The sequence below is a fragment of the Podarcis vaucheri genome (genome assembly GCF_965113315.1).
Source record: "Podarcis vaucheri genome assembly, chromosome: 7".
In the NCBI taxonomy this organism is placed as follows: Eukaryota; Metazoa; Chordata; class Lepidosauria; order Squamata; family Lacertidae; genus Podarcis; species Podarcis vaucheri.
The window spans coordinates 89,773,349-89,792,302 of NC_138765.1; the positions used below are offsets into that span (position 1 = coordinate 89,773,349).

Here is an 18,954-nt window from a genome sequence, read left to right on the forward strand (position 1 = left end):
ACACTGGGATCAACTTCCTTGGGGTGTTCCAAAATATGTGGTCTTGGCTTACAACTTATCAGACGGTTGTCAAGGCAACCAGACCTTCAGTGGGGCTGTTGACAGCCCTTTCCCATATCTGGAATCTTTCAAGGAGATGTCCGTGCTAACTCACAACTGACAGAGGAAACGATCCTGCCATTTGTACCACTTTCAGGGTCAGACAGGAGGGATGGAATGCAGCGTGGGAGGGAGGCAAGAGAGAGTCACAACATGCAGGAACCATCCATGGATGCACGCTAGACAAAGGCTGAATGCAATTAATACTGGAAATCAAACAAATCTATGCCCTGGGTCTCTAATTCTTATATTAGGACCCCCTAGGGTCATCTAGTCCAACCTCTGCAGAAATCTCAGCTAGACCATCCATTACTGATGGCCATCAAATCTTTGCTTTAAAACAATCAAGAGAGTCCACCCCCCCAAGGGAATCCAATCCTGATGTTTAATTGGAATCTCCTTTCTTCTAACCTGAATCCGTTGGTTCAGGTCCTATTCTCCATCTTCAATGGGACAGCTCTTGAGCTATTTGAAGATATCAGTCATCGCTCCTCTCAGTCTCCTCTTTCCCAGGCTAAACATACCCACCTCCTTCAACCCTTCCTCATAAGGCTTGGTTTCCAGACCCTGGATCCTCTTGGTCGCCCTCTTCTGCCCACCTTCCAGCTTGTCAATACTATCCTTCTTAAACTGTGGCACCAAGAACTGGACACAGGACTCCAGGTGTGGTCTGACCAAATGTGCCCAAGGTTGCCACCTGAAGGGTGGTTTATTCCCATCCCTACCCCCCAATACCTTTTAAAAATGCTAGCTATCCTGGGTAGCAAACATTGGCTGGAAGCCAGAGGAAGAGGAAGGAAGAGGGAAAACAGCAGGTACAGTAGTGAAGCCATGGAGCTGTAGAAAGGAGCAGCCAAGAAAAGGGCAGAAGACAGGCTTCATGTGCCACTTAGGAACAGCAGGATCTGTTAGTTATTGGCATAAAAGGGGAAGAAATGAACTTTGGAGGCTGGAGGAATGTTGGCCAGAAAGGCAAGGGTTCATAGACATGTCTGCTCCCCAAATGGCCAGATGCAGCCCCCAGCTCCTATTAGCCTTGGTCAGCCTGGCCAGTAGTCAGGATGGTGGGAGCTGTATTCCAGCAACTCTAGAGGGGCGCATCCTTCCTTACGCTAAGAGATGCATAGATGGGAAAGCAGCCAGGTGCAGATTCTTCTGTCCGGGCACTGCTGTAATAGTTGGAGGGAACCCACACAGGATGACATTTTTCCTCTGCAGCTCTTACAAGGTCTCTCCGGGCCTGGAAAAGCCAAGGAGGCAGCAAACGCAGAAAGGAAGAAATTCAAACCAGTTAGTAGAATCTAACAAGCCAAATAAGGAGGTAAGGTTAAAATGAACCCTGGGCTATTCTTCCATCTGTAGGGCATAAGAGAAACCAGCATGGAGGTCTTGGAACCAGCCAGGTCTTGTGTGTATGTGTGTGCAGGCAGGTTTTCATGATGGCTGCATCTGCATCCTTCCCCTATATTGAAGCTTAAGAAGCCAAGTCAACTTCAGATATTCCCTTTTCCAAGATCTCGATTTTTAGATCTGCAGAATCAATTACTGAATAATATTTTTTCTTTGTGAAAATGAAGACTTGCTGGCAAGGAATTTGTTTCAGTTGTGCTCAGCTCAGAGAGAGGATTTAAGTGCTGGCTGGATAATGTAATTTGTGTTCCCAACACACAGTAAGATCACTTTCCCCAGCTGCCCTGCTTGCAGAGGGCAAAGCAGGTCATCGCCTCGTCATTGTGCAGCATCCTATTCCCAGCTTTCAAGGGTCGACAGGATTGTGACTAGTACTGAAAAGAGAGACATGACCCAGAGTGGCTGCCAATCTCCTTGTCTGGGAATGCTAACAGGTTGCATATCTTTGTTAGCTGAGGTGCTTAACAGGAACTGATATATTAATAATGTCCATGTTATAGGATTCAATGGTCTTGGGAGACCTCTGCTGGTAAAATCATGAAATGGCACGTTTTGGTTTTCAGAACCTCTCTGGATGGTCATTTTATTGCACGTTCATTATTATTTCTGCTCATGATGCTATTGGGGTAGTCACACGTGACTCTGCTTGTTTGTGCCTTCAAAGGTTTTGGGGTTGGTCACACTGCTTCCTTTACAATCAGTGTATATCCTGTACCTTCCTGAGGAAATCCCACAACTTTTTAATACCACAAATGTTTGTTCTCTATACCAGTGTTTCCCAACCTTTTTTGGGCAAAGGCACACTTGTTTCATGAAAAAAATCTCGAGGCACACCACCATTACAGCCCCGTGACGTCAGCGCGCAGCGTCACGCCGGGAGGGACATGAATTGCTAGCAAATTACATAATCACCTCCTTGAGGGCTGGCTCATCTTCTCCGAAGGCAGAACCCCATTAATTAACAGCACAGACTCACACCATAGCCAAGACGAGGGGGGAAAACCTCAGTCATGCACAGTCATGCACATGTGGGGGCTAAATGAGGACGAAGACCGGGCAGAGAGCAGGGTTCAAATCACCCCACCTGGCCAGGACAATCCCTGGGTGCTCCCTTGGGCCACTCGCCTGACCCACCTCGCAGGGCTGTTGTTGCGAGGATAACACGGGGAGAACCACGCGCGCCCCCGGGAGCTCCTTGGAGGAGAAAGCGGGCGATGAATGCAATGCACGAAATATATGAGAGGCGACCAGGTTTTGCAGGTGAGGGGCCCCCGCCAGCCTCCGCTTCCAACACCCGGCGCAACGACGCCGAAGTTCCCCCCCGGGCTCGGCTCGGGGAGCAGCGCTGCTCCCCCCCGGCTCCCCTTCGCCCTCCCGAAGTCCCGAGCGCCGGTGGAAGTTGCATGCATGCATGCAGGGCGCCGTGTTGCCATTGCATTGCACTGCACTCCATGCAACGCCTGCACGCATGCATTGCCTTGCACGCCCGCCAAGGGGTCTCCCCGCGGTCCGATGCGTCCCCTCCGGCGCGGATGCAGCATTGCAAAAATAAACCCCCCCCGACGCAGCCCTGCATGGGGGGCAGCCTCCGCCTCCGCCGCTCCGCCTGGATCCCCGGGCTCCATCCTGCCGCCCGATCTCCGCGGGGGCGCAGGCATGCTGCGCGGGGTCTGCGCGGAAGAGCCCCTGCCCGCCCAGCCGCCGCCGCCGCGCTCATTCCATGGCCAGGAGAAGAGCGCTTCAAACAAAACGCCCGGCCCGCCAGGCCACGCTGGGAAACGTAGTTTGCGCACCCCGCGCGGGCGTGGAGCCCAAGGGCGAGGGGACTACGGATCCCGGCAGCCCCCGCGCCGGGGACGGAGGGGGAGAGGCCGGGTGCAGGGATGGAGGGACGGGTGGGCGAACGAGTGAGTGAGTGGCAGCTGCCAAGCCTTGGCCGAGAGCCAGGAAGGGCCTCCCCGGAGGAGGAGGGAGGCGCAGAGCGGGAGGGAGGGAACCCCAGGGGTCATCTAGTGACGGCGCCCCAATCGAAAATTTGACTTAAAAAAAAAAAATCGAATTTTTTAATTTTTCCCGCGGCACACCAGGCAACATCTCGCGGCACACTAGTGTGCCGCGGAACAGTGGTTGGGAAACACTGCTCTATACTGTAGTTCCTTATAGTTGTTGCTCTATAGTGTTTCCAGACAGCACTAATTACTGTGTCACTATTATTGTGTCAAGAGCACCCTAGTGGTTTATGAGAGGGCTTCTCAATGAGAAAATAAATAATGGGGGACAATATTTCTTGAAGGAAAGCTTGCCCACCTCTGCATAAGCTCCCTTTCTACTCATGGCTGTGAGAGTGTTTGGTTATGTGCCACAGTGCACATGAACTGAGCTTGTACCTTAAATGATGTCTGAGAATCTTCGGTAAAAGTGGAAGGAGTCCTTGCTGAAAGCTGCAGAGTCCCTAGCAGACAAATTGATGTGAAAAATGGTTCCTAGAAGCTAGACAATTTGTGAACCATTGATAATTGATAGTACTACTGTTAAGGCAGAAGGGCTGAACTTGATGTGTGGCTCATTCTCTCATCTTGGCTCATGGCTACTGGGGGGACGGGGCTGGCCAATAGTAGCATTAAGCTATGATAATACGCAATTTCCCAGCATTGGCTTTTGGTCTACCACCCCTAATTGGGTTGCCAACTTCCTACTGTGCATTCATTCCATTATATCTAGCCATTCTCTGGCACAGGTAAATCCAAGACAGGCTATAAAGAAATAGAGCAGAGGTAGCAGCCACTATTGTGTCCTCTAGGTGTTGAACTGCGGCTCCCATCATTCGCAGCCAGCATGACTAATAGTGTAACAGAATTTGGAGGGCACCTTGTTGGCTACCCCTGGTATGTATCAACAGCAAAGCAAATATTTGACAGCAGCCAAAGACTGTAATACTGTAAGAATGTCATCACATAGGCCCCTTTGGAGGATTTGTAGGCCTGCATCATAGCCTTAGATTTGCAATGAAGTTATGGTGGGATGGGGAGCAAAGGTGAACACACGTTGCACAACAGCAGTGGCAGCAACTTGGGAATGAGAAGGGAGAGAAAGTGGTAGATTAAAACAGTGACAGAAGTTTGAATTAAGCAGGCATGAAGAAACACAGAGGGGGAAGGGCATGATGTGACAAAGCAGATGTGGGAACCTCTGCCCTGTGGGCTGAATGTGGCTCTTGGAACATAGAATCATAGAATCATAGATAAAGCCCCCCTCCCTTACCCTGTTCTCTGCTCTTCCAGACTGCCTTAGCCTGGCTGCAATGTTTCCTTGAACTATGACCAGGCTTCTTGCTTGCCTGGATGGTGAAAGGGTTTGTGGAAGTGGAGTAGAAACCTTGGACATTTGCATGGCTTGAGTATAGAGTACTGATCAAAATTAAGAGTTGCATCTGTTGTTTTGCCCACTTTTGCCCCTAATGCTGACCAGTGACCATCGTTGGCTCTTGGCAGTCCAGAAAGTTATCATTGAGGAGACATGGCTGAAAAAGGTTTCCTGACTCAATATTAAAGGTACAGGACTTCTTCCCCCTTTTGCATCTGCTTATCCTAGCTGTAGTTGTACATCCTACTTTTATGTATTTACTTTGAAATGCACTCTGTTGAAATGTATTAAATTCCATTGAAATGAATGAGGATTATCTGGGGAAAATGCATATAGGACTGCAGCCCTAATAACTGCTCTGCTGGATAAATCTTAAATCATAATAACCCCGAATTCTGTTTCTTCCAACAGCATCCATCCAGGAGCCTCTAGGAGTCTCACAAGCAGAGGATGCAGATGGGGCCTGCCGTCCATGGCTATTAACCCTGATACTGAACTGGAACCTAGAATCATAGAATCATAGAGTTGGAAGAGACCACAAGGGCCATCGAGTCCAACCCCCTGCCAAGCAGGAAACACCATCAGAGCACTCCTGACATATGGTTGTCAAGCCTCTGCTTAAAGACCTCCAAAGTAGGAGACTCCACCACACTTCTTGGCAGCAAATTCCACTGTCGAACAGCTCTTACTGTCAGGAAGTTCTTCCTAATGTTTAGGTGGAATCTTCTTTCTTGTAGTTTGGATCCATTGCTCCGTGTCCGCTTCTCTGGAGCAGCAGAAAACAACCTTTCTCCCTCCTCTATATGACATCCTTTTATATATTTGAACATGGCTATCATATCACCCCTTAACCTCCTCTTCTCCAGGCTAAACATGCCCAGCTCCCTTAGCCGTTCCTCATAAGGCATCGTTTCCAGGCCTTTGACCATTTTGGTTGCCCTCCTCTGGACACGTTCCAGTTTGTCAGTGTCCTTCTTGAACTGTGGTGCCCAGAACTGGACACAGTACTCCAGGTGAGGTCTGACCAGAGCAGAATACAGTGGCACTATTACTTCCCTTGATCTAGATGCTATACTCCTATTGATGCAGCCCAGAATTGCATTGGCTTTTTTAGCTGCCATGTCATACTGTTGGCTCATGTCAAGTTTGTGGTCAACCAAGACTCCTAGATCCTTTTCACATGTACTGCTCTCAAGCCAGGTGTCCCCCATCTTGTATTTGTGCTTCTCTTTTTTTTTTTTGCCCAAGTGCAAGACTTTACATTTCTCCCTGTTAAAGTTCATCTTGTTTGTTTTGGCCCAGTTCTCTAATCTGTCAAGGTCGTTTTGAAGTGTGATCCTGTCCTCTGGGGTGTTAGCCACCCCTCCCAGTTTGGTGTCATCTGCAAATTTGATCAGGATGCCCTTGAGTCCATCATCCAAGTCGTTGATAAAGATGTTGAATAAGACCGGGCCCAAGACAGAACCCTGTGGCACCCCACTAGTCACTCTTCTCCAGGATGAAGAGGAACCATTGATGAGCACCCTTTGGGTTCGGTCAGTCAGCCAGTTACAAATCCACTGAGTGGTAGCATAGTCAAGACCACATTTCACCAGCTTCTTTACAAGAATATCATGGGGCACCTTGTCAAATGCCTTGCTGAAATCAAGGTAGGCTACATCCACTGCATTTCATTCATCATGAAGGAATGGGTTTCCCAAACCCAAAACTGACTGTACAGGCATTTTTAAACTGCACCAAAATCCCCATTTCTCCTTAGCTAAAATGCATAAACTTTAGCCGTTGAGCAAATGCAAAACAAGAACACAGTTCTCTCCCTTATCAGTTTGACGGCAAGACTGGCCTTGACTTTACCAGTAGAACAGACACAGACATATCTTATGTTCTGACCACAAATGACGGGGAGACCCAAGTCTGGGACTAACGCCAGAGCATGTTCTTGGAAGTAGTGACCTTTTGCTCCAAGATAGGAGTAGGAACAGGAATATCCTTTTATGGTCAGGAGTGCAGGAAGGAAATCCCTTTTATGGTTGAGAGTACCAGAGCAGGAACATATGTGATGTCAACCTGCATACATAGGCTGACGTGGTTGGAAGGAGGGAGAGGGTGCCTGGAGGATATAAATACTGCATGAAACTTGTCATTTCTTTGGACTTGCTGTGGACTAATCACGCAAGTGCCTTCTGCTATCCGGAGAGCAGAATAAACTCTTTCTTTGAACCAACTCGGTGTCATTTTGACTTCCTTCCTCCTGTCCCGGAGCAACGCAGACCCAATCAGTGAACTCCAATAAGGCTACACTACCAGGCTTGTAATTCTGTCAAAAAACGAGATCAGGTTAGTCTGACATGACTTATTTTTCAGAAATCCATGCTGACTATTGGTCATCACAGGTGCTCACAGACTGTTTGCTTAATGATCTGCTCCAGAATCTTCCCTGGTATTGATGTCCGACTGACTGGGCGGTAATTATTTGGGTCCTCTCTTTCCCCCTTTTTGAAAATAGGGACAACATTTGCCCTCCTCCAGTCTGCCAGGACTTCGCCTGTTCTCCAGGAATTCTCAAAGATGACTGCCAGTGGTTCTGAGATCACATCTGCCAGTTCTTTTAATACTCTTGGATGCAGTTCATCTGGCCCTGGAGACTTGAATACATCTAAACTAGCCAAGTATTCTTGTACTATCTCCTTAGTTATTCTGGGCTGTGTTTCCTCTGCTGAATCATTTGCTCCAAATTCTTCAGGTCGGGCATTGTTTTCTTTATCGGAGAAGACTGAGGCAAAGAAGGCATTGAGGAGTTCAGCCCTTTCTGTGTCCCCTGTTTGCGTTTCACCATCTTCTCCTCTGAGTGACCCCACTGTTTCTTTGTTCTTCCTTTTGCTACGGACATACCCATAAAAGCCTTTTTTGTTGCTTTTAACCTCTCTAGCCAGCCTGAGTTCATTCTGTGCTTTAGCTTTTCTGACTTTGTGTCTACACGTACTGGCTATTTGTTTGAATTCCTCTTTGGTGGTTTCCCCCCTTTTCCATTTTTTGTACACATCCTTTTTTAATCTTAACTCAGTTAAAAGTTCTTTAGATAGCCACCCTGGCTTCTTTAGGCACCTTCCATGTTTCCGTCTCATTGGTATTGCCTGAAGTTGTGCTTTTACTATCTCCCTCTTAGAGGCATTCTATCTCCTTGTGCCAAATCCAAGAACAAACAAAGGGTGGCCATCAGAATCATTCCTTGGCAATAAGACCTTAGAGGTGCTCAACCGACCACCATTGCAAACAGAACCAGACAAGATGGATCTTGGATCCAGGAAGGCAATCCTAATATCCTCTGTGCTCTGCATGTTTCAGACCAGGGCTATAATGGAATGATGAAGCATCTGCAAATGAAGCTTTTTAAAAAAGGAAATCCTGCCAACAGAAAAAGTATCCCACATTGTGGACTGCACCTTTCACTCAAATCTTCAAGTGACAGCAGACTGTGGTTGCTCCAGGAATCTGCTCCAGTGAGAGTGTGGATTGCATTGCATTCATTTGGTTATTCTATTGCTGTGATCATAGATGGGTTTTCCTCATTTTAAGAGGCTTGTTTGCCTCTCCTCCTTTATTTAGGTTTATTTTTTAATATTATATTTCCTACTTGCTCCCTGTCAAACCCTTTCACCCAGTCTCCACTGCAGGCGCATAACTCAACCTCCAGCTGCTGCTGCTGTCTGCCTATGCTGGTCTGTAAGTGGATCCTTGTGGCATGAGCTCTTCAGTAGCTAACTGATCGGGGGGGGGGGGGGCTGTGCAAAGCAGGGGGGAGCCACATGCCTACAGTTCTAAAGATAACTTCTTCTGGTCAAGAAGTGTGGTGTGGGGAGCTGGTTTCCTGTCTGCCTGGAGATTTAACCCGTCAGTAGCAGGATCCTACCAGTTCATCCTGGTTCATGAAAAATTATGGGATCGTGACTTTTCAAAATGCGTACGTAGGAGCATGATGCAGATTTGGTAACTGGATTCAGGGACTGAGTTCTCTTTCTACAAAACTTACCTTTTCCAACCATCCAGAGTCTTAGTTTTACTAAGAGGAGACCCATTGAAATTAATGCATCTAACAGTCATGTTTATTAATTTCAGTGGGTCTACTCTGAGGAGAAGTTTAAAGTGTGTTTATTGCAATGTGTAATTCAGTCCTGAGAATTGACTGGCCCAAGAATAATTGTTCTCCATATTTTACTTCCATCTGTTTGCATTCAGGGCATCTGTTAAAAATTCCACATGACACACTGCTTCTAAGGCAACCAGATTCAAAGAATTAGTCTGAAGTTTCTCATCTTCAATTGCTTTTTAAAATATTATTTCAGCTATTTATAGATCACTTTCTCACCGAAGGACCATTGCATGTGCATGCATATTTGGATCAATACCAAGGATCGAAGCACACACTCATTTTTCTATAGCACCTCTCTCCTCACAGAAGATGGACTTAAACGAGGCAAAGTCATTTTAGGACTAGAAGACTCATAGGGTCGCTCCAACTCTACAGTCATAGAATCATACAACCTCTGGTTTAAAACCTCCAAGGAAGGAGAGTCCATAACCTCCTGAGGGAGACCCTTCCACTGCCCAACAGCGCTTAATGTCAGAAAGTTTTCCCTGATGTTTAGACACACTGGCACTCAATTGAAGGCAGGTCCTGGGTGCAGCCTGGCAGAATCTGGAGTTTATTTGAATTTTTCAGATACACTCTTCCCTCCTTCCCCATTTACAGATTATCCAACACACAATATTGTGGATTTATTGTTCAGATCTGTATGGATGGCATTCAACTAACAGCTGTGCCCTATCATTGAAACTTCTCAGGACTCTGTGACATATACAGTAGCTGGTCCTTAGAAATGTATTCCTTCATTTGTTGTTTGGCTCCCCCGCCTGCCCCCTTTGGGGTCAGTGCAGCTTCCTGAACTTTTTGTTCACTTCTGATATGAATTTACAGTGGTACCTCGGGTTACATACGCTTCAGGTTACAGACTCCGCTAACCCAGAAATATTACCTCTGGTTAAGAACTTTGCTTCAGGATGAGAACAGAAATCACACAGTGGCAGCGGGAGGCCCCATTAGCTAAAGTGGTGCTTCAGGTTAAGAACAGTTTCAGGTTAAGAACGGACCTCCAGAACGAATTAAGTGCGTAACCAGAGGTACCACTGAACTTGCTGGGAACATTGGAGTGTAAGATATTTTGATGGCAGAGACACATTTCCGTCACCAGGGGTCCCCATTGAATCAGTTTTGGCCATTGTGATAATATCATCCCAAAGGATGGTGCAGCCTGGAAAGCAGTTTGCCTGCCTGCCTGCCTGTTCTCTGTAGAGTCAGGCGCCTCTCAAGATACCATTGCCAAGCGCCCAGGTGGGAGTGGTGGCCTTTGTCAACATCTGGTGTTCACTTTGCCCATTTTTTTGGTGCAATGAGTGCAAACTACGTTGATTTGGATGCCTCAGAAGATATTGTCACCCAACTTGGCACAAGGACTCCCGAGGTGAACGTCAAAGACCATGTTGAATCAAGATGGCAGACCAAATCAAGTGTATATAAACATTAGTTCCCACCTCCAGATTGATTGGGGTCCTGGCTTGGAGAAAGAGAGGGTGTGCTCACATGCACACACACAAATTGCACTATCCATTTTAAAATCACAATATTTTTTGGTGTCTTCGCATTTTTGGATAGTGCTGGGCACTTCCTGCTAGTTATGTATCTTCTTCTTCTTTCTTCTTCTTCTTTGGCAGTTACTTGCAGCCAAGTAAGATTGTCTTCCATAAACACGGTTTTAGCAGTGAGTCTGTGACTGTGGAGGCCAATTCATGTCCTTCCACAGTGGGGACATAGGTTTCCGGGCGGGAGTTGATCACGGTGTGGATTTGCCAAGCATGCCTTCCTCTTAGCACGCTAGTTATGTATAAAAGGACTGTGACAGGTGCTCAAGGATTAGGCCTTTGTCTCAGATACAGAGTATTGTCCCTCTGCACAAAACCACAATCCTCATGGTCCTTTGTAGGAGCCACAGCACTTAAAACTCAGTTTCAAACAAATTTTCAGACTGTTTTCTCCCTATGACGTTGGCCTTGGGGGTACTGTTAGAGCCAATTCAAGTGCGTTTTGCTACTGTTTCTGTCTCTATTTTACTTTCTGCTTTGCAGGAGGTTTTGAGAAAGAGGCAGCCGTCAGATTTAGGGCCAGTCTTTTGCTGCCTCAGACAAAGAACAAGACTCCCACCCCTAGCGCCATTCCACATGCTGAAACCAACTGGACTGCCAGTTGACTCTTACTTCAATACTGACAACAAAGCACTGGCAACAAAACGGATGGACGACAAAAGCGTCTATACCTATTGGTGGCTAAGAAACAAAGCGGGAAGATTTTTGAATCATATTGTTAGAAAATCAATATACTCTATATGGGAAAAGTATAAGAATCTATTGGAAAATAAGACCCTGTGGTGGATATCACCACTAGAAGCATTCTCAGTTAAAAAATTAAATATGGAAAAAGAATGAGCAACATATAGAGAGTTGCTGGTAGAGGAGGGAAATCAGTTGAAACTGAAGAACTATGAGAATATAAGGCATTTGTTACCTGATTGGCTCCAATATCATCAGCTAAATGACATTTTTAAAATGGATAAAGGAGTGGGATTTAGGAAAGAACTTGCAAGATTACAAAAAGACTTGTTGGAAAATAACAAAAAGGTTCTGTCAAAAATATATAAAATGTTGCTGGAATGGGAGACAAAAGATGAAGTAAAATCTGTAATGATACATTGGGCAAAAGATGTGGGTCATAATATACAACTTGATTCATGGGAAAAGTTGTGGTATGTGGATTTAAGATTTACTGCTTGCTGTTCATTAAAAGAGAATTATATGAAAATGATGTACCAATGGTACTTAACTCCTACAAGACTTGCAAAAATATATAAGAAAATGTCTAATATGTGTTGGAAATGTAAGGATAATGAAGGTACATTTTAACATATGTGATGGACCTGTAAATTAGCAAAAGCCTTCTGTGAAATGATTCATAATGAGTTACAAAAATGTTTAAAATAACTTTTGTTAAAAAAACCCAGAGACTTGTCTATTAGGTATAATAGGAGAAGCATTAGGAACGCAGTGGATGTAGCCTACCTTGATTTCAGCAAGGCATTTGACAAGGTGCCCCATGATATTCTTGTAAAGAAGCTGGTAAAATGCGGTCTTGACTATGCTACCACTCAGTGGATTTGTAACTGGCTGACTGACCGAACCCAAAGGGTGCTCATCAATGGTTCCTCTTCATCCTGGAGAAGAGTGACTAGTGGGGTGCCACAGGGTTCTGTCTTGGGCCCGGTCTTATTCAACATCTTTATCAACGACTTGGATGATGGACTCAAGGGCATCCTGATCAAATTTGCAGATGACACCAAACTGGGAGGGGTGGCTAACACCCCAGAGGACAGGATCACACTTCAAAACGACCTTGACAGATTAGAGAACTGGGCCAAAACAAACAAGATGGACTTTAACAGGGAGAAATGTAAAGTCTTGCACTTGGGCAAAAAAAATAAAAAATGAGAGGCACAAATACAAGATGGGTGACACCTGGCTTGAGAGCAGTACATGTGAAAAGGATCTAGGAGTCTTGGTTGACCACAAACTTGACATGAGCCAACAGTGTGACATGGCAGCTAAAAAAGCCAATACAATTCTGGGCTGCATCAATAGGAGTATAGCATCTAGATGAAGGGAAGTAATAGTGCCACTGTATTCTGCTCTGGTCAGACCTCACCTGGCGTACTGTGTCCAGTTCTGGGCACCACAATTCAAGAAGGACACTGACAAACTGGAACGTGTCCAGAGGAGGGCAACCAAAATGGTCAAAGGCCTGGAAATGATGCCTTATGAGGAACAGCTAAGGGAGCTGGGCATGTTTAGCCTGGAGAAGAGGAGGTTAAGGGGTGATATGATAGCCATATTCAAATATATAAAAGGATGTCATATAGAGGGAGAAAGGTTGTTTTGTGCTGCTCCAGAGAAGCGGACACGGAGCAATGGATCCAAACTACAAGAAAGAAGATTCCACCTAAACATTAGGAAGAACTTCCTGACAGTAAGAGCTGTTCGACAGTGGAATTTGCTGCCAAGGAGTGTGGTGGAGTCTCCTACTTTGGAGGTCTTTAAGCAGAGGCTTGACAACCATATGTCAGGAGTGCTCTGATGGTGTTTCCTGCTTGGTAGGGGGTTGGACTCGATGGCCCTGGTGGTCTATTCCAACTCTATGATTCTATGATTCTATGATTACCGAAGGAGAAAAAAGCTCTATTTATTTATGCGGCGACAGCAGCAAGAATGTTTTATGCTCAGGGATGGAAGGAAGAACGAACCCCATCAAAAGAAGAATGGATATTGAAACTGATGGATTGTGCCAAAATGGTGAAATTGACTGGGAAGATTAGACACCAAAAAGACGATAAATTTGAAAAAGAGTGGATTAACTTTATAGGATATATGAAGGAGCACTGCAAACCTCTAAAACAGTTAGCAGGATTGGACTAGCACTTGTAATATAATTTGACAAAGGATATTAAAAAGGAAATTTAATAGTTTGGATTAAGGTATTTAGATGCAGAAAAGAGAAGAGATAATTTTTGGAAACTGGGGAGGAGGGTGGGGGGGGGGCGTCCGGGAGCTGGAAGAACCCCCCCATAAAGATACTGAGATGGTTTGTGGACTAATGCAAATAATAATGTATGTAAAAACTTTTAAAATAAGGTTTATATATATAAAAAGAAACTAACCTGGAAGGGCAAACACTCATCAGCTGCTGCTGCTTATAATCACTAGTCTCAAAAAGATACCTATTTGGACATAAGGACTGCCTGTATTAATCTATACTTTTATACTGGAATTGATGGAACATTTTTATTGATAATGTCACCTGCCAGTTTGCTTGGTGTCCCCCCTCTCTTGCATTTGGAAATAAACAATACAAGCAAAATGGAAAGACTGCCAGTGGGATTCCACCTGAGGTCCCAGCAGGCTTGCTTAGGGTCGGCCGTGTGGCACACAGAGCTCTGTCCTCCAGCACCACCACTGTTCCTCATCTCCATCCAAGCGCCTGATGCCTGTGGCAGCCACCACATTCTGCCTAATGGCAGCGCCGATCCAACTGAGTTTTCTTCCAGAGTGACTTGCTGTTATCAGGGGATCTGTTGCTAAGCAATGCTCTGGGATTTATTTGTTTTTTAACCCACTGCAATTTAAACATACGTTGCAGGAGAGCACCAGTCTTCAGATTTACACTCATTAGTTTATTATCCCCAAATTAGGCTTGTATTTTTCTCATAGCATCTAATATTTCTCTGGTCAGAGGGTCCTTCGAGATGTCGTTTTTATTGCACATTCATCATGATTTGGGCTCATGATGTTTTTCGGGCTGTTACACATCATCATGCTTTCAATGCCATTTGTGCCTGCAGAATATTTGGGGTGGTCATACTGCTTTGCTTCCCACTAGTGCATGTTCCATAACTTCCTGCTAAAAGCCTGTAACGTCTCTGTTTAGGAGAAACCTGGAAACTGGGGGAGTGCAGCGGAATGGAGTATTCATGGTCTGCTGGCTGACTGGAACTCTGAGCAGGAGTGCTAGACATAGCAACATTTTCTTGCAGCCCCACTTGTATTACTATAATATGGAATTTAAAAGAGAAATTATGAAAGATTGTCTTTATTAACCAGCTAAACTTTTCTTTTTAAAATGTTTGATGGCCCACAGTGGAAAAGAGGATTCATACTCCCTGGCCCAGTCCTGAGGTGGGCATGAGAATTCAAATCTCTGTTGCTCCCACAGAATGTGACATGGAGCTGTGAAGAGCAGGGTGTTTGTGCAACAGTATCTGGTTCCCACAGAGTATTGTATTAAGATGCAAGATGGAAACACCACAAAGTTTGCTGACATTGACTCAGGAATCTGTTTTGACATGGCAAGTTGTGGAGAAGATGAAGGAGAAAGTTGTTGTTGAACCTCAAGTAATTCAAGTGGAGAGAGCCCCGGCCTCACAGAGGCAATTTGATGAACATAAGCTGTTGTCCTTTATGATCGAATCTAGAGAAAGCCAGATTTGGTGGGATGGAGCCCTGCTTGGAGATCCTCTTATGAAGGGATGCTCTGGCCTTTGGGATCTGGATTTGGGTCAGGGGGAGATTGGCGCTCTGAAATATCTTTTAGACTTTAGCTCTGACTATGGAGAATGGGCTGGCCTGTCGAGAAGGAATAAAGACATTGTTAGGCTGGAGTTTCCTCGAGATCTACTCCTCAGTGCCAAAGGAAGGAATAAAGAAGATCTGCAGAAGGGACATGGAAGAGAGTTAAGAGCCTCGGATAGAAAGTCACCAGGTTGATAGAAAGGACTGACAGAATCCGAGACCAGGGAGAAGAGACGGTGGAAGAAGATTGGAAAAAAGTTTTTAAAAAATTATTTAGAGAAATGTTGCAAAATTAATGAGTGTTAGAAAAATGTTGGAATGAAATTATATGGCTTTAGTAGAAATGTTATAAGGAGTTAAGTATAAATAAGTTTTAGGGTTTTAATGGTAAGATAAGGTTAAAATAAATTAAGACAATTAAATGACAGAAAACAGTGAAAGATGGAAAGGATTTGCTGAAATAATTAATAACTAGAACACAAAAGGGAGGTGTGAGGAGGTCGATGAAACAAGTTAATGAAAGATAAAGATATGGAAATATTGGGTGTGTTTTTAACTTTTTGCTTTTGTTTTTGTTTTGATGTATTGTGTCTTTTTTATATGTATTGTAATGTATTGATTTGTATTGTTTATTTTTTCTTTTTCTTTTTTACTTCTTTCTTTAATTCTTAAACTTTTAATAAACAAAGTTTGCTGACATGAAGGACGGAGAATTTTGAATTTTTTAAGGGTGGCAGAGGGGCAAAGAGGCATAATCCCTGGAAGTATGCATTCTCTGATTCACACTTAGCTGAATACCACCTGTCGCAGATAAGTACCGTATTTTTCACTCTATAACACGCACCCGACCTTAACACGCACCTAGTTTTTAGAGGAGGAAAATCCGTAGGCATGCCACCCGTAGGCATTTCCTCCATAACACGCACAGACATTTCCCCTTACTTTCTAGGAGGAAAAAAGTGAGTGTTATGGTGCAAAAAATACGGTACTGTACTTTGCAGCCAAGGTCAGGATTACATCAGCATTACAGATGGATTTAAAGGGAAACACAGTTTAAATCTTGCACAGTCACAGCCCAGAAAGGGGAAGCAAGGCCTGGGTTAGGTCACAGTGCCAGTATCCCTCAGCTTGGATAAGGCCTTATCTACACAACACATTCTTTGATTGGGGAGCAGCATGAAGTGAGAACAGGAGGCTTCTGAGGTCCTACACCAAAGGGCTGGCAAGGGAGGTGAGTAAAGGACAACTGGAGCCAATTTTCTCATATCTGGTTCCACCTTCAGCAGTGATGCCCAAACCCTTTCTCCCATGGACCACTCAAAAATTGCTGAGGGTCGTGGTGGACGACTTAATGATTCATCAGCCTACTGTAGCAATGGTAATGCACTGTGTTATATGCTATATGATTTTTGTAATACAATTTGAGTCCCAAGAATTCAGATTGTAATACATGAGGTGCAATGTGTTTTTGACCCTTTTCAGGCCACTTCCTCCTGCCCATCACTTCCGGTCCATCCTGGAGCAGCTGTAGTTGCTGTTGCCACTGCCACCATTCACAACCACAGCCCTGGTTCTTCACAGACATGCTGCAGGCAGACCCCTGGTGGTCCATGGACAGCCGGCTGGGAACCCCTGATCTACAGCAGCTCTGAAATGCAAAGAAGAAACAAATGCATCTCTTCAGCGGGTTTGCACATCAGCCTCCCTAATATTTCACACCAGGTCTGGATATTGGCTCTTACTTCCAATAAATGCACATACTTTCCTCAACAGGTTCTTTAAACATATTTCAGTTGAAAGAAGGGAAATAATGATGCACTGTTGCCATAGAGACATCACTGTTTCTATGACAACCCCATCTCCAGAGAAGATGCTCTTGTGGGTTCCATGGCAACCATGGGTCACCACCTTCAGGTAAACTGATATTTATACACTCATCCATAGCACAGGTAACACCCACGTCTGGTGGGCTCCTTAGAAGCATTGCCATGGATACCCCTTCCGCAAACCATGGCAACATCAATCGCTACTCTCATGTAGAACAATAGAGCTGACTGCTAATCACAGTGACTAAGAAGAGTTGGTGAGATCAGCAAATTCCTCCACATTTCTGCTCTGACTGAGGCTGATTGGTGGTTGCTCCCCCCCCCCCTTTTGGCATGATTCTGACTCTGCTCCTTTGATTCTTTCTCCATTTTCATCTTGCTGCATTTGCACAGTGGTCAGTGAGCAGCCTATTAAACAGTGCAATCCAAACCCAAGATCCTTTGTGTGGAGACAGTTTGGTGGATCCCATCCGGTGGATCTTGGTTGGATCCTATCTTCTGTAAAGAATAATTAAACTGACCTCATTTTATAAGTGCTGAAGACTGGCATGGAAAGCAACATCAGTCCCTGAGGTTGGCAGGCCATGTTAAACCTCTGGTTGGGCTCCTATAAATACCAGAGCACCAGTCAGGTCTTGGATTCAGTAAGCAGTCCCTGACAGAGGCCACATCCATACCTTACAAGCCCCATGATGCCACATCAGTCATGGCTTCCCCCAAAGAATTCTATACCCTCCAGGGACCCCAATTTTCCAGGGACGGTCCTGGAATTATGAAAGCCATCCCAGCTTCTGAGTTGATCCCAGATGTCCCTATTTCCCCCACGAGTGCTCAGGGAGAAGGAGGAACCGGTGCTTGACCTGAGCAACAGTGATGATGGCAGTGGCAGCTCTGGGGTCCAGGCAGAAGGCAGGGCCAGCCTGGCTGAGAAGAAAGAGGAGCTTTCTTATATTTCCCCTTTCTAAAATTCCTTTACTGATGTGTGTTTATCTTTTTGTAAATCTACCAAAGAATAAAATAAAATAAAATAGGGATCAAGGGGTTTTATCAGAATGGTGGAGGGTGTTTGTGCTGTGTCCCATTGGTGTTGTGGTGGTGGATATGCTTGGGGGGAGGGGACACAAAAAATGGGGGGTTGAGAAGGGTCAGTTTGGGGGAGTGAGAAATGTCCCTCTTTTCATCTGAGGAATGTCGGGTATAGAATTCTGGGAGCTGAAGCTTGCTAAGGGCGCTGTGAGTTGTTAGAAACGCCCCTATTTGCCTTCCAGATCTACAATTCTCAGAGTTCCCTGGGAAGAAGAATTTATTGTTAAACTGCTCTGACATTGTAGCTCTCGGAGGGGAATTGGGGACTCCTAACAAACCTCAGCACCTTTCACTACAATTCCCAGGATTCTTTGGGGGAAGCCATGATGCTAGTGTCATTCACACCGGCAACTTGAAAGGGGCGCAGTCTAGACTCTAGAGAGAGGTTTGCTCCCTCAGAGAGGACAGGGAAGTTACATTTACAGTGGTACCTCAGGTTACATACGCTTCAGGTTACATACGCTTCAGGTTAAAGACTCCACTAACCCAGAAATAGTGCTTCAGGTTAAGAACTTTGCTTCAGGATGAGAACAGAAATCATGCTCCGGCGGCGCGGCAGGAGGCCCCATTAGCTAAAGTGGTGCTTCAGGTTAAGAACAGTTTCAGGTTAAGAACGGCCCTCCAGAACGAATTAAGTACTTAACCCGAGGTACCACTGTATTTCCAAAAAACCTCTTTAGGATCAGCAGGTGAATTAGCATCCTTTCATGGAGCCCTACAGTCCGAGGAAGGCTAGAGTCCTGATGACAGGTGTGTGCTAACTTAAGGCAGTGTTTCCCAACCGGTGTTCCGCGGCACACTACTGTGCCGTGAGACGTTGGCTGGTGTGCCGTGGGAGGGAGGCGGGCGAGTCGGGCGGTGAGAGGCGGCGGCGGCGAGGATCCGCGTCGAGCCGGGGGCGGCTCCGCGGTGGTGGTGCCGAGCGGCGGGGCAGCGCGTGCAAAAG

General features: G+C 45.6%; 2 long non-coding RNA genes across 3 annotated transcripts in view; one reads left to right on the forward strand and one right to left on the reverse strand.

The window, feature by feature from the left end:
* LOC309536508 overlaps positions 1 to 18,954 on the forward strand; it is a 118,086-nt gene that overhangs the window by 52,836 nt on the left and 46,296 nt on the right. The window lies entirely within an intron of this gene.
* Positions 16,469 to 17,946, reverse strand: LOC309536618. Its single transcript, XR_014221681.1, has 2 exons — positions 16,858 to 17,946; positions 16,469 to 16,744 (listed from the first exon to the last, which is right to left on the reverse strand). It is a non-coding gene; the product is annotated as an uncharacterized lncRNA (long non-coding RNA).